The sequence below is a fragment of the Cupressus sempervirens genome, chromosome 9 (genome assembly GCF_028749045.1).
Source record: "Cupressus sempervirens isolate cs-2001-9-10 chromosome 9, ASM2874904v1, whole genome shotgun sequence".
NCBI classification, from domain to species: domain Eukaryota; kingdom Viridiplantae; phylum Streptophyta; class Pinopsida; order Cupressales; family Cupressaceae; genus Cupressus; species Cupressus sempervirens.
Genome location: NC_143126.1, coordinates 416,853,374 through 416,867,734, shown reverse-complemented (window position 1 = coordinate 416,867,734; position 14,361 = coordinate 416,853,374). Strand labels below are relative to the sequence as shown.

At 34.0% G+C, this 14,361-nt stretch overlaps 1 pseudogene; it reads left to right on the top strand.

Annotated features, from left to right (window-relative positions):
- Positions 1-13,851, top strand: part of LOC149539066 (putative auxin efflux carrier component 1d) — a 75,383-nt pseudogene extending 61,532 nt beyond the window's left edge.
- Positions 13,852-14,361: the final 510 nt, after the last annotated feature.

Here is a 14,361-nt window from a genome sequence, read left to right as displayed (position 1 = left end):
CAAGTTTTTCATTTTTATTGTAGTATAGACCATAGTCTTTTGTTCCTTTTAGATATCTCATAATATTTTAACAACCATCAAATGATTCCCCTTAAAATTTGTAGAAAATCTTGCAACAATCCCAATAGCTAATGCAATGTTAGGTCTTCTATGTACTACATATTGCAACTTCACAATCATAGACTTGTACAATCTTTTATTCACATAAGCAGAATCATCATCCTTTAACATTTTGTGTCATGTCACTATAGGAGTGCTAACTGGTTTTGAATCCTCCAATAAAAAAGGTTTTAATATTTATTTTACATGTTTAGACTAGGTGAAGCATTTACCATATTTCATCCGATATATTTGCAAACCAACAAAGAACTTGATCTCTCCAAACATAGACATATCAAATTCTTTCTTCATTTCATTTGCAAATGTCTTACATAATGCATCTTGACCTCCAAATATGATATCATCAACACAAATTTCAGCTAGTAAAATACCTTTACCTCCTTCTATCTTTAAGTATAGATTGTTATTATTCTCAAAACCAATTGTCATAAGATAATTGTGAAGCCTTTCATACCATGCTCTTGGGGCTTTCTTTAAACCATATAAAACTTTTTGTAGTCTACATACCATGTTCTTATTGTTTGGATTAACAAATCCTTCAGTTTGTTCTATGTAAACCTCTTCTTCTAATATACCATTTAGAAATGTTGACTTCACATCCATTTGATAAACTTTGAGACCTTTGTATGTAGAGTAAGAAAGTAGAGTTCTCACTCATTCCAATCTTGCAAATTCTTAAAATGTTTCTCCATAGTCTATTCCTTCTTCTTGTGCATACCCCTTAAAAACTAATCTTGCCTTATTTCTTGTGACTTCACCATTCTCATCTAACTTTTTTTGTACACCCACTTGGTTCCAATCACATTAGTTTCCTATGGTCTAGGTACTAGAGTCCATGATTTGTTCTTCTTAATCTAATCAATCTTTTCTTTTATGGATTTACTCCAATCTTCATTCTATAAGGCATCTTTCACTATCTTAGGCTCATGCATGATTAATAAACACATATCACTTATCAACCTATACCTTGTCATTGGTCTTGCTTCTTTAACTCCAATAATTTTCCCAGTAGGGTGATGTCTTTTGACATACTTTGACAATCTTGGTTCTACTCTTCTATCTTCAATAGGTTTGTCAACTTCAGAATCAATGCATACTTCTCTATTAGGTATATTGACATTCCTTGCATGTACACTAATATTAGAATTAGAATACACATCAACTTATGTCTATAACTTGGCTCTTGAAGGCAACTAGGCTCTTGAATGCAACTCAACATTCATTGTATGTGACTCGAAAATCACTAAAACTTGTTGATTTTCAACTTGGTTTATAACACTTTCATTAGTAGACATACCTTCATAAAATTATATAAAGGATTTGTACTCTTCAATTTCCTTCATAGTTTTAGCTTTATGTACCTTTGTATATTCATCAAACTTCACATTTGCACTTTCCACAATAGTGTTAGCATTCAAACACTTATAAGCTTTACTTCTTGTGAAATAACCAAGGAATATACCATCTTCACTTTTAGTATCTAATTTACCATTCCTAAAATCCTTAAGAATGTAGCACTTGCTTCCAAATACCAAAATATTTTACATTGGGTGAGTATCCATAACATAGTTCAAAAGGTGTTGAATGAGTACCTTTCTTGACTTGTACACAATTCAAGGTATAGACATCTTTACTTATAGCTTCTCTTTGATATTCCAAAGTAACATTCCTATCCATCATGAGTGTTCTAGCATAGTCCATTATAGATTTTTTCCTCCTTTTAGCAATCCCATTTTGTGGAGGGGTCCTAGGTGTAGAAGTCTGTCTCTTAAGTCCTCTATCATTATATAACATCTCAAACTCATTTGATGTAAATTCTCCACCCGTGTCAAATCTTAGAAATTTCAGTATTTTGCATGTCTCCTTTTCAACTCTAGCAAAGTACCACTAAAACATTTGGAAAGCATCAGATTTTTATTTCAGAAGCATAATTGTCATCATCCTAGAATAATCATCAATAAATAGGACAATGTATTTGTTACCTTTGTAGCATTGCAAATCAATTGATGTACACAAATTAGTATGAACTAATTCTAGAATTTCTTTAAAGGCATGTGTCTTACTTTTAAAACTAGATTTTGTCATCTCACCTAACTGACATTGTTTGCAAATCATATTGCTAGGTTTGTTCAGTTTAGGAAAACCTCTGACTCTTTTCATTTACTAATACTGACTAAGTTATGAAATTTAACATGATATTACCTCTTATGTCATTGCCACACATCATCAAATTCTACAAGACAAGTAGCATCATTCATGTCAAGATAAAATAAATTACCTCTAGTTTGATAACCTTTCCCAATTAGTTTCCCATTAGTGTCATAGATCTTTACTATCTTGTTCTCAAACTCAACCTTGCAACCTAAACTATTCAGTTGTGACACACTCAACAAGTTATAGTTAAGTCCTTCTACATAATAAGCATTTTCATACATAATCTTTTTTGTGAGTTTGATTGATGCTTTTCATTTTATCAAATAGGGTGCATCATTACCAAACCTTACACTATTTCTATCATAATAATAAAGGGTAATGAACTTACTTTTATTTCTAGTCATGTGATGTGAACACCCACTATCAATGATCCATCTATCACTCTTGTTCACATAAGATACTAGTGCAGTTGTGTCATCCTCACTGGAATAATCCTTTATTGCAACATACACCACTTCATCATCATGGTCATTAGATCCATCTTTGGTTTCCTCCTGAGCAATGTAGCAAGACTTATTTCCTTTATGTTTGTAATCTTTGTTTTCATTGTATCTTTTTCTTATGTATATGTCTCCACTTCTATTGTTCTTCTTCTCTAGACATCTAGCAACAACATGGTCCACCTCATTGTAATTAAAGCACATGATAGGTAGCTTACCTTTGAATTTCCCTTTGCCTCTATGAAATCTCCTTTCCAACAATGCTTCAGGATATTCTGTATCCTCCTCATCTATATCACTATTACTAGAAACATATTTTACCTTTTTCTTTTTCTCTTTAGGTTCCTTTAATGATAGTTTAGCTTTGAAAGTGGTTTCAACATTTTTAGTTTTAAAACTATCAAAATTAGAGTGTTCAAAGGCAGTGAGCTTACCCACCAAACCTTCAAGGGACATATTAGTACTAGGTATACATCTTAGTTCTTGTATGAAAGAAAATATAATAGAATAGATAAGTAGTAGTGTTATTAATACTTTTTTCATTACAACATCATCATCAATGATACCATTAGCTCCTCTAATAGCACTAACAACATCTTTTATTCTAGAGAAATATTGGACAATTTTCTCACCTTCTTGCATTCTCATGTTATCAAACTTCCCTCTTAGACTTTTAGATTTGGCTCTCAAAAGATTTTTATCACCTCCATAAATTATGTGTAAAGAATCCCACATCTTCTTTGCACTATCACAATCTTAGATGCCATCAAACTCAGAGTAACATAGGGTAGAGGAAATCTTCAACATTACCTAATTGTGTTCTTTCTGCTTTTTTAGATCATCAACAGTTAGAGCTCCAACAAGATCGACATGCTTAGTGGTGATGGTAGATTGTGCATGGTCTCCAAGACCTCCTAGGTGTAACTTCATCAAACTTTTCCATGCAGGAAAGTTTTCCTTGTTAAGCTTGGGTACCCTCTCTTTTAGACAACTTTGATCTTTTTCTTTCTATACTTGCAAATTGATCCTTTCAAGAACTATGGCTTTGATACCAATTGTTGGAATTCTTTAGAATAATTGAGAGGTAGGGTTGAATTAATTATCCAAGGTCTAGATGTACAAATAAAATTTTTTAGTACTTACTAGACCCAAATTCATAAAGTTTCAACATGCATGCATCCATTAGATCATACAATACTTAAACTTTTTAGGTTATTGTCCTAGGTCAAAATAACTTTGCAAAAATGTAAACATGAAACACTGTAAGAACATTTACATAATTTGACACAAGGATTTTACATGGAAACCCAATTTGGGAAAAACTACCAATAACACTCTACTAATTCTCACTCTTTTGAAAAGATGCCCTGTGAAAGGCCAACCCTATTGAAGGTTACAATACACACTATTAAATGTGACCCAGTTAAAGGATTTCAATCACCCTGTTAGGAGTGAGCCATGTTAGAGGACTTTATACCATCTCATTAGAATGTCATTCGGTTAAAGGATTTACAAATGATTGTTAGGTCAACCTTAATCCAAAGGATTTTATCCAAACTAGTACAGTTATTAGAAAGTAATAGTAGGACTTGATCTAATAAAAACTTACAACTCAATTGCATATTACAAATCTCTTTTTCAGTCCTCCATTCTACTTGGTATTCATACTCTTTAGTTCTAATATCTTGTTCATCTCTTTTCAACCACTAAATGAAGCAATACCTTAGACTCCTTGTCTTTCCTTAGGTTCTCGCACATGACTACCTTTTCTTTTAACCAACCATCTCTATAATAGATAATTTAGATCTTTTACCACTTAATCACAATCATCCATTTTAGGGTTAGGTAGGATTAGGTAGGATTAGGCAGGATTCAATGAATCTAACCACTTTTCCATTTGGTTCCTTTAGAAATTTACTCTTCAATATTCATTATATTTTCCACAAAATGGTTTGCCTTGAATTCTTTACCACCAACTCATCATAGTTATCTTCCATGTGCTTCACTTAATTTAACTAAAAAAAATAGTCATCTTATATTCATCAAATGTTTGATTTAACACTATTTGTTATCACTCAAAATCTATATTGTTCTGTCACTCAACAAATACTAAAGTTTATTGATGCTTGAAACCAATCAAACTTTACTCGGCATATACTAACAACCACTCAGCTTGCACTGATTTTCATCTTTGATCAACACCTCTTATTTTTCCCTTGGCTTCTACTAATTTTTGCTTGAGTTACACTGACTGCTTGGCAAGCTTGGCAGACACTTTTCTTACTTGATCTTTCTTCCAGTCTTAACTTGAGCAATCTTTCATTTCAAACTTTAAGTAGATAAAAAATACACTATAGTATCGATGTATTACTTGGTCTTAGTGCTTGTTTTACATACCAAATAACTCAACCTTTCTCTAGGTGCTATTGTTATCTCCTCTTTTCAAATCCTCTTCATATGTCAACTAAATGATAGCTTTTAGACCAAAAATAAATTGTCCTACAAGTAGGTAGCAGGTTTGACATCAATGAAAAACTAATGATTGTTCCATTATAGGTTCTTCACTTCAAAAGAATCTTATATCAACAATATATATCATGATAAATAAGTACATATACAATGTCTGATCAAAATCTAGACAATGTCTATTAACATATACATCAAAATTTCACAAGAAAATAAAAAAAAGACTTGACCTAGACATAGGAATAGATCCCTCCCTCCTTTGTAGAATGTGGCTATGGAGGGGGTGACTTCATCTTGTTTGGTAGTTGTAACACTCACTTTGACCTCTCAACTCTATTGGAGTATTTAGGAAATCCCTTTCCTAGAGGAACATTGCCTCTATTCACTACATAATAATAGGATTCTCTAGCCCCATGATGCTCTGCCTCTTATCTAGCCGCATATCTCTCCACCCTTATCTCCTCACTACGAAAATTCTCATCTATAAGTTTTTGGTATTGCAAGACAATAATATTTTTTTCCTACTATAACTCTACCTCCAACACCCTAATCCATTGATCATTGGGGTTGTGTCCCTTCCTAGTGGGTGTAGGTTCCTCCTAACTCTTCTCCTACCTCTACTACTATCTCCCCACTTGAGGTTTTTTGGCTAGCCTCTCATCCTCTATTAACTTTTTCCCCTCCTCCTCCTCTACTCTGTGATCCCTATTCTATGATCCTATCTAGCTACTAAACATGCCCTAGAGCCACAAGCTCTCTCACCCTCTCCCATCTCTCCTTCCATCTCCATCTTTTTCATCTCCTTCATCATAACCACCCTAGACATCATCACCTAGGAGTGTCTCTAGCATTGTAAACTGAGGAAACAATTGTCTCCTCATCTCCTGTACATGATTAGGAGAAACTATTTCATTTCTCTATGTCAAGAGATAAGTTGATACACATGTCTGCAATCGCTTTGTCTCCTAGAGATGTACCATATAGTACAACATGGAAAACCAACCCATATCCTCCTCCTCTAAGATTCGAGCATATGTTGTAGTCTCAATAGGTGCCTTCTATCTCTGATCAAACTACCTAAATATGTGGCTAATAACAAACCACTCTACTATCTACACATACCTCCCTATAAGAGGTAAACTTTAAAACATGTACCCAACCTCATCTTGAGCCTCCCACCACCCCTTGCAAGCCACTTAGGGTCTCTACTCAAATCCAAATACCTCATCAAAAATTTATCTGTAGTAGGTAACATCTCTCCTATGAGGTTGTGCTATGAATCCCAACTATTTGCAAATATAAGGATATCTCCTCTCCCTCAATAACACCCTCGGTTAGATCATTGTGTTGTGATCACATGCCCACACCTATTCCATAATCGCTCCAAATGCCCAAGTCTTCCCCTCCCTATACACCACCTCATGAAGCTCATGGTACATGTCTTCTAGGATGGTTGCTCCCCATGCCATCTGTCTTGACCTCCCAACTAAGTACATCACCAACATACCAAACCTATATAGGAAGCCCTTATGACTTCTATCTATGATAACTTCTTACACTATCAAGGAGTGCACTATGAACTCCATTGGTTACTAATCTTGGTAATATTTGATCAATCACTCCCATCTAATATGACTATAAAAAATGGTAACATCATGGAATAATTGCTTTAGTGTGTCTCTGCCCTCTCTAGGGACCTAATCATAATAAACCTATGACACACAAATATATATCAATACTCACATCAAGAGAGTTAAGGAAACTATAACCAATGACCATGTTCATCACACTCACCAAGTCTCAATGACATGACACTCAAAGGATGTGATACACATCCTCAAGTGTGATAGTGGCCTCTCTGGTGGGCAAGTGACAGGTGTTATTCTCACTATGCCATCACTCTACTAATGTTATCAAAAGGCCATGGCTTACCCAATTATGGGGCATCCGCAAAAACCATCTAAATACCATGGTCTCTAGTATCCCTTTATAATCATCATCAAGATATGGTACAAGTCTCAAACTAACCACCATAAGCACCCTAATATTAAGGGTCAAGAACAAATCTTGCATAGTCAAAATGTGTAAAAAAATCAATAGTTGTCAAATTTTAATCAAAGTGACAATAAACACATCATAACTCAGCTGATCAAAAAGGAAAATAGCATGCAAACATGACAAACAACACAAAAATAACATAAAACTCATGAAGTGTTTGAACAATTATCATTTGATACTTTTCCCTATACCCTTGCAATACAATATTCTTGTGCAATACATCACACACTATCATGCGATAAATGGGTGGGGCCAATATGATACTTGATACACTACGTGTGTGATATTTCTTTCATGCGAGAAGTATTGCATGATATTTTACATAGCTATGGTGCAATACTCTATAAAGTATTGCATGACTTTTTTTTCAAAAAATATATTTTTCCCTAGAAAATTGTGCTAAAATACTCATAAAAACACTTAAAATATTCAAAATGTTGAAAAATTATTTGTGGTTTATACTATGGAGGCTAGTTATGTAGATCACTTTTGTCAAATCATTGTCTGTGGGTTGGAGCTCCTTGCTAGGCCATTGTATTCTCTCTCTAAATCTCTAAACTTTCAAAAATCAAATAATACAAGTGATTTGAAAATGACCCCTTATACCCCTTTTATACCTTTTAACTCAATTTTGACCTAGTTTATGAACTACTCAAATTTGTGCAAAAATTGTGCCCCTAGATAATTTAGACATCCCATATCCATTTTTTAGATCAAAATTGAAATATTGGTTCATCTTGATGATCAAAATCACATTCTAAAATTCTTCCTTCTTCTACACAGTTGGCTGACGATTTGAGATGTAATCTTTGAATCTCGTTGGGGTATCATCATTTCTTCATTTCTTCATCATTTCTACCCTCTTCCTCTCTTCTTATTCATTTCATTTCACCCTCTCTTCTTGCTTTGACCTAATTCTAACACTTTATCTCTCTTGGTCACACTTAGTGAAACTAGGACATATATTCACTAGTTTGTGATCACTCTTTGGTCTTAATCACTTATCTATCATCATAGAATTTTTTTTACCTCAATTTGATCAAATCTAGTTTTTTTTGCATCTCTTCTATCCCATTTCAATTTTAATATCAAGGGGGAGGAATAATCTATCATTACTACAAATTGCTTTTTTGTTATGGCTATCTATTCCTAGGGAGAATATGCTTGACCTTTATGATTTCTCTTGATCTATCAACTTTCTTTGACTGAAATATTAGTACTCATATCGTGTTATTATTCTCTCTCTCTCTCTCTCTCTCTCTCTCTCTCTCTCTCTCTCTCTCTCTCTCTCTCTCTCTCTCTCTCTCTCTCTCATGCTCAATAGTGCCACTAATCAGGATCTTCTATCTCTCTATAGTTCATTCTTTAGAGTCAAAACCCTTTGTTGCTTGCTTGACTTCTTCATTCCTTGACTTAGTGTATTCCTAGATTGATCACACAGTTGTCAAAATGGGGAAAATTTAAATATCCAAGAAAGGTCATCTAGAGTAGTAGCCCCCTTTCTAGTAATTCTACATAATTTATTAATCATTCACTGTTGATCAAATCTTCAAAATAGTAATTTATTTGATTATATCCTATAGTTTGACCACTATATCCTAAGTCATTATTTAATTAAAAGGAACTTCCCCCCCTTTAATTAAATAAAAAGATCCCACTTTCCACTTAGCCTAAGTTGTGCACACATCAAGTATTATTCTCACTTTAAAACTAAAAGAAATCCTTTTTTGTCTCATATGGGGCACACAAGTCAACTCTTAATTGTGATTGGAAGAAACACTTATGCACATGGATTACTCAACACTCATTCTACATCATTGAGTAGACTTCTCTTTCCCTATGATCTCCATCATCCATTCTTCTTTAAAAGGGAGATCTCTCTCCTTGTCTCAAGAACCCTCATGCTTTACACTAATGCTATGTTGTAGGAGTTTTGGGTACTCTTTAGAGTTTCTTAGAGATCTTGTGGCCTCATTCTTTCATTTTTATTCCCTATTAGCTTAATAGCATACTTTCATTAGTGTAGCTTTTATTTTATGTTTTTTATTTAGCTCATCTAGCTTAATAGGAGGAATATAAAACTCTCATTCTTGTTAGCTAGTTTACATTTTGCATTCTATTTAGCTTAGTTCATACTTGCATTGCATTTCATAGGTTCTTGGACACTAGCATTATTTCTCTTGTGTTTCAATCTCTCATTTTATGGTGCACCTTGTAAGAGGATGAATACCTAAGCTCATTTGAGAGCCACAAAACCTCGTTTTGTACCCTTTGCACATCATGACTAGGGATCTCTAAGTCACCATTTAAGGTTCTCAAGTCAATGAGATCCCTTGGATAGAAGGGCTTAGAGAAGCATAATTTTTTTAGATAGATGTAACTCTACCTCCAAGGTCCTAATCCTCTAATCCTGTAGATCCTATCCCATGCTACCTAGTGTAGGTGCCTCCTACCTCTACTACTGCCTCTCTACCCAAGGTTGTCTAACCAGCCTCGCCTCCTTTACCAACTCTACCAACTCCTCCTCCTCTACCCTCTAAGCCCTATTAGAAATAGATAATACTAAGAGGTGGGGTGAATCAATATTTTATAGACTTTTTTTGACTTCTGGATATTGTTACTTACTTTATAACTTGCATATGAATGTCAACCAACAATGTTGAATAGTAAATATAACCATGCACATACACTACTACATTTGACCTCATTTTTCTACCAAAATTTTTGACCATCAATTAAAAAGGTTTAGGTTGGTTAGATTGTAGAAGGAAATTTTTCTCTTTTTTAAAAATCTAACTTGTGTTGGTCAAAATTTTGACCAACATGGGCTTTAACTTTAAAATGAAAAATCATTTGATTGGGTGCATAAAGGAGTTGGAGGATGGTTAAGGGTTTAAGTTTTAATTTATGAATGGATTCCCTAAAATTTTCCATGAAATTGAAATTGAGATTGAAGGAACTAGTTAAAGTGTTGCTGAAGAGGTGAAAATGGTTGCACAATTTGATGTTTCTTGGTTTAGGATTACTATTGGTGTTAGTCATGGCATTGGAATTTATTTGTATCCACATTGTAGAGGGGCATAAATTGATGGAGAAGCAAAAATGAGGAGCTAAATCGATAAGTCTAAGAGCTATCTAAGAAAGGTTTGGTTTGAGAGTGTTGAGGGTAGCCTCACTTTGAGGCTGCCCCTGCATATTTTGTAATATAGTTATTGTTAGCTCTTGAGTACTACCAAATGATGTAGTCACAACTTTTTATCTAAATTGGGGAGACATTTATAGAAGTTATATTTTCATTATCAAGATATGTTATAGACTAAAATTTGATTCCCAATTCTGAAACTAACCTATGAAGTTTAGAAAACTTATAAGATTGTGCATAGAAACTTAACCATTCTGCAATTTTTGTTCATTGTAAGGTTGATAGATTTGAGTGAAACATCTTTAGCTTGATAGATGATTTGGTTATGGAGGTTTGCACGAGGCCTGCCAAATATATGAAGAACATATATCCTAACATTTTAATTTTGGGCACAAAGGAATAGCTCAAGAGGAAATCAATCACAAGGAAGCTCCTCCTCCCCTTGCGAACATCTCCAAGTTTAGTTCCAGTTCAATAGCTAAGCTTAATACCAAAGGCCACTATGACTCCAAATTCACAAATATGCCTCGTGCTAGCATCATGACTAGACTTATTCTTATCATTGCGTGGAGAAAGCTCATTCACAATCCTAATACTTATTCTAGTCTTATAGGTCTCACTTGGGCTCTCATCACCTTCAGGTTTGTTTCTTGCTTCTACTACTACTGTGTTGTATCAAATTGTTCTAAAGTGAGTCATGAATATATCAGAGTTCTTTGTTTCCCACTATTTATTAACCATTATTCTAGCCATAACCTATTGCTCTGTACAATTTTTGTAACAATTTCTTATTGTTGCTAAGGTTACCATTGTTTATGGTTTATGTTATATAGTTCTATCTATAGGGGAAGAGACCCAGTAGCCACCCAAGCTAACTTTGTACATCTAGATCTCCTAAATCATAAGTTGAATTATGCCAAATTTTTTAGTAGACCTCCTTAGGTGACTGAAGAGCTTAAAGCTAAGGTTTCAACATTTGGGCATTTATGGATCTCTCTATAGAGGCCATGGAATGAAAAGTGGTAAAAAAGTGCCATCACCTATATGAAACCCATTATGTTCACCCCTCAATAGTTGCTCACTTAAAAAATAGTACTTGTGTCACAAATGGACCAATCAGCAACCAAGAAAGTATAAGATGATCAACATTAGTACATATGTGATCAGCTATTACTACACGAATTATCATTTTTTTAAGACTTTTTAAAAGTGATAATTGTAGAGTATCTATTAGAAAACCCTCATAGTAATTAGACCCCTAATGATTACTGGGTCTCTTCCCCTACTGCCATATGGCCTTTTGTATAGGATTAAGTTGATGAGGAAAAATATTACTTTTGAGGATTGTACAAAAAACAATGAATTCTTTTAGTTAACAAAATAAAATCTATAGGCTACTATGATGGAGCACATGACCTTATACTTGTGAATATTAGGATCCATGTTAATCAAATGTCATCTTTATGTGAATTGCTTTTGAGTAAGTGAAAGGGAATATAATTTTTCAAAGTGTGCAAGGATTTTTAGGACATATAGGTGTATGAATAAATGAATCTATGTTGTTTTGTATCAATATCAAACATCTCTAATATATTTTCAAGTTTTTATAATCATTTTTGTAGATGGAAAGTTGAAATGCCTACCATCCTAGAGAAGTCAATAAGAATATTGTCTGATGCTAGTCTTGGTATGGCCATGTTCAGTTTGGGTATGTTTTGAATCCTTCTCTATCTCTCTTTTTGAGGAGTTATTCTACACATCCTAGAGCATGGCTTAGCTAAGCCCTGTAAACATCTAAGACTATATTAAGATTTTAGTGAGTTTGTCACATAGAAATAACTTTTAAGTTATTGTAATGGATTCACTAATATTGTGCTTCAAATTTCCTATTTGGGTCACATAATTGTTCATGGCATTGCAACCCAGAATCATAGCATGTGGGAATTCAATTGTAGCATTTGCAATGGTAGTCAATTTCTTATTGGGCCAGCTATAATGGCTACAATTTCTATTGCTGTTGGTCTAAGGGGAGTATTGCTACATGTTGCTATTGTCCAGGTATGTAGCTAAGTCATAGGATATGTTGAATTTCATCCATGAAGTTCAAATTTCAGCAGATTTTTATCCTTTCCAAACTTCATCTGAATTATATGAATTTCAAAGCTTGTGACTTAGGCATCTAGTAATGTTGCAAACCTTTTGAGTGGTACTTATTGCCAAAACTAGCTTAAATTAGGAACCTTTTTTCTCTCTAAATCTATTTGCTATTATTTTCCTCAAAAGTCATAGATGCTCGATTGTTAGGTTTTTAACTTAGAATTTAAGGGGTGATAGTAGAGATGTTCTTGTATAGTAGTCTTATTCATCAACCATCTAGAGATCTCTAGGCTCTATTGATTTTTGGGACTCAATATATGCATGTGATCTTTTCCTTTTTGATGTTTGTAAAGCTCTTTTTGTTTTAAATACAACTGTATTACAACTATATTAGTTTCATTATTCTCTCCCAAAGTCACTCTTTTTTTTCTTTTTTCCTTTGAGTGACTGGACTGGTCACCTTCATCTTCTTTTATAGTTATAATTGTCTACAAATGTTCCATTCATATGAGCATCAATATAAGACCAATACAATTTCAAGCACAACAAGAGACTAGTACTAGCTTCTTTCAAGCAACTACACTAGAAACTACATATGGGAGACCAAGAGTCACAAATCTAATTGGAAATTATCATGAATCACAACTTAGAATTCCATGTTAGATGTCCCTTTGGGTTTTGAACTTAGATATCTACAATGAAAACTCCTTCAAACAATAAAGTTGAACCCCTTGGAGGCTATCTTATTGTTTTTGAAAGTTGGTCTCTTATTTATTTTTTCAGTTGTCTTTGGTGCTATTGATGTAATCTTTGTATTTCCATTCAAAATTTGTTTCCTTGATTCTTTATCTTTTCTTTTTTGGGCATGGGAAACCATCCTTATTTATTTCACTTAGGAAACTATAAGACCTTCGGAGACTTTCAACCAACTATGTCAGAAGTCAAACTCTTCCTTTTCTAAGTAGTTTGGAACTCCTAAACAGCTAGGTTTTGAACCTAGCCCTTGTGTGAGGCAATGCCCATCTCTACCAATAAAATATTTCCAATTCCAACCAACTTCTTCTCAATTTATTCTAAATGAAGATTCTATTATCATCCACAAGTTATTTAACACCATATTAATTATTTTCATTGTTTTTCTAAGGCAAAGTTGGATTCTTAGGTCTTCTAACATGTTTTATTTGCATGGCATAGGTAGCACTCCCTTAGGGAATTATTCCCTTTCTATTTGCTAAGGAGTACAATGTGCATCCACTCCTTCCACCCTCTCCCAAATTTGTTCTACATCTTTTGAGGTTGTTTTCCGATTTCTGATGGAAAATCATGTGTAAAAGTGGGTGATAGTGTTATTTGTACTTGTGTCAGTCTGGAATCACTATTCCACTTTGCAAAAGTGTACAATTGTAGAGAAGAGTCTCCCAAACCCCCCCTCCCTTATCTCTCAAGCATCTCTTTGTAATCATTTGGAAAAAATTCACTTTGAAATTCCACCTATTTCTAGTCTATTTGCATTCAAACTCTTAATTGAAAAATACATGTATGTAAAGACTATATCGCATACCTTGACTCAGGTTAAAGTAGACTATAGAGAGAAAATGCAAACAATTGTCTTGTTCTACTGTCTATTGGCATGCAAGCACAACTGTAGTTGAGTAGAAGCTTCTAAAGAGTTTGGCGGATATGCTCTTCACTCTTGTCCAATGAGTCCCCTACCTCTACATACACTATCTAAAAATTTCACCTACCATGGTTTTCCTCCATCCCCCTTTCTAGTTCCTTCCTCACTACTTGTAAAACATGCTTGTTGCAATCTAAAGAAAGATT